Below are 2,500 nucleotides of genomic sequence, written 5' to 3'. Positions count from 1 at the left end.
GTCCCTGCTATACGAAAGCCCCATCCAGCCCTGTGCCACCCGGGGGGTTCCAGGGTGCTGAGATGGCTGACATTTTGCTCCGCTCACGACGGTCGCCGCGGCACACAAGAACAGCCCAAAAACAGGCCAAAACAGCCCAAAAACGGGCCAAAACTGGCCATTTTTGGCTGCGCGAGCGAGCAGCGAGCGGCGGACAGCGAGCGAAGCGAGAGGCAGCACCGTCCCTGCTATACGAAAGCCCCATCCAGCCCTGTGCCACCCGGGGGGTTCCAGGGTGCTGAGATGGCTGACGTTTTGCTCCGCTCACGACGGTCGCCGCGGCACGCAAGAACAGGCCAAAAACTGGCCAAAACAGCCCAAAAACGGGCCAAAACTGGCCATTTTTTGCTGCGCGAGCGAGCGGAGAGCGGCGAACAGCGAGCGAAGCGCGAGGCAGCACCGTCCCTGCTATACGAAAGCCCCATCCAGCCCTGTGCCACCCGGGGGGTTCCAGGGTGCTGAGATGGCTGACATTTTGCTCCGCTCACGACGGTCACCGCGCCACACAAGAACAGCCCAAAAACAGGCCAAAACAGCCCAAAAACGGGCCAAAACTGGCCATTTTTGGCTGCGCGAGCGAGCGGCGAGCGGCGAACAGCGAGCGAAGCGAGAGGCAGCACCGTCCCTGCTATACGAAAGCCCCATCCAGCCCTGTGCCACCCGGGGGGTTCCAGGGTGCTGAGATGGCTGACGTTTTGCTCCGCTCACGACGGTCACCGCACCACGCAAGAACAGGCCAAAAACTGGCCAAAACAGCCCAAAAACGGGCCAAAACTGGCCATTTTTGGCTGCGCGAGCGAGCGGCGAGCGGCGAACAGCGAGCGAAGCGAGAGGCAGCACCGTCCCTGCTATACGAAAGCCCCATCCAGCCCTGTGCCACCCGGGGGGTTCCAGGGTGCTGAGATGGCTGACGTTTTGCTCCGCTCTCGACGGTCACCGCGCAATGCAAGAACAGGCCAAAAACTGGCCAAAACGGCCCAAAAACGGGCCAAAACTGGCCATTTTTGGCTGCGCGAGCGGCGAGCGGCGGACAGCGAGCGAAGCGAGAGGCAGCACCGTCCCTGCTATACGAAAGCCCCATCCAGCCCTGTGCCACCCGGGGGGTTCCAGGGTGCTGAGATGGCTGACGTTTTGCTCCGCTCTCGACGGTCACCGCGCAATGCAAGAACAGGCCAAAAACTGGCCAAAACGGCCCAAAAACGGGCCAAAACTGGCCATTTTTGGCTGCGCGAGCGAGCGGCGAGCGGCGGACAGCGAGCGAAGCGAGAGGCAGCACCGTCCCTGCTATACGAAAGCCCCATCCAGCCCTGTGCCACCCGGGGGGTTCCAGGGTGCTGAGATGGCTGACGTTTTGCTCCGCTCTCGACGGTCACCGCGCAATGCAAGAACAGGCCAAAAACTGGCCAAAACGGCCCAAAAACGGGCCAAAACTGGCCATTTTTGGCTGCACGAGCGAGCGGCGAGCGGCGGACAGCGAGCGAAGCGAGAGGCAGCACCGTCCCTGCTATACGAAAGCCCCATCCAGCCCTGTGCCACCCGGGGGGTTCCAGGGTGCTGAGATGGCTGACGTTTTGCTCCGCTCTCGACGGTCACCGCGCAATGCAAGAACAGGCCAAAAACTGGCCAAAACGGCCCAAAAACGGGCCAAAACTGGCCATTTTTGGCTGCACGAGCGAGCGGCGAGCGGCGGACAGCGAGCGAAGCGAGAGGCAGCACCGTCCCTGCTATACGAAAGCCCCATCCAGCCCTGTGCCACCCGGGGGGTTCCAGGGTGCTGAGATGGCTGACGTTTTGCTCCGCTCTCGACGGTCACCGCGCAATGCAAGAACAGGCCAAAAACTGGCCAAAACGGCCCAAAAACGGGCCAAAACTGGCCATTTTTGGCTGCACGAGCGAGCGGCGAGCGGCGGACAGCGAGCGAAGCGAGAGGCAGCACCGTCCCTGCTATACGAAAGCCCCATCCAGCCCTGTGCCACCCGGGGGGTTCCAGGGTGCTGAGATGGCTGACGTTTTGCTCCGCTCTCGACGGTCACCGCGCAATGCAAGAACAGGCCAAAAACTGGCCAAAACGGCCCAAAAACGGGCCAAAACTGGCCATTTTTGGCTGCACGAGCGAGCGGCGAGCGGCGGACAGCGAGCGAAGCGAGAGGCAGCACCGTCCCTGCTATACGAAAGCCCCATCCAGCCCTGTGCCACCCGGGGGGTTCCAGGGTGCTGAGATGGCTGACGTTTTGCTCCGCTCTCGACGGTCACCGCGCAATGCAAGAACAGGCCAAAAACTGGCCAAAACGGCCCAAAAACGGGCCAAAACTGGCCATTTTTGGCTGCGCGAGCGAGCGGCGAGCGGCGGACAGCGAGCGAAGCGAGAGGCAGCACCGTCCCTGCTATATACGAAAGCCCCATCCAGCCCTGTGCCACCCGGGGGGTTCCAGGGTGCTGAGATGGCTGACGTTTTGCTCCG

This window comes from Musa acuminata, unplaced genomic scaffold, assembly GCF_036884655.1.
Source record: "Musa acuminata AAA Group cultivar baxijiao unplaced genomic scaffold, Cavendish_Baxijiao_AAA HiC_scaffold_45, whole genome shotgun sequence".
Classification (NCBI taxonomy): domain Eukaryota; kingdom Viridiplantae; phylum Streptophyta; class Magnoliopsida; order Zingiberales; family Musaceae; genus Musa; species Musa acuminata.
Note: the sequence above shows the minus strand (reverse complement) of the source record.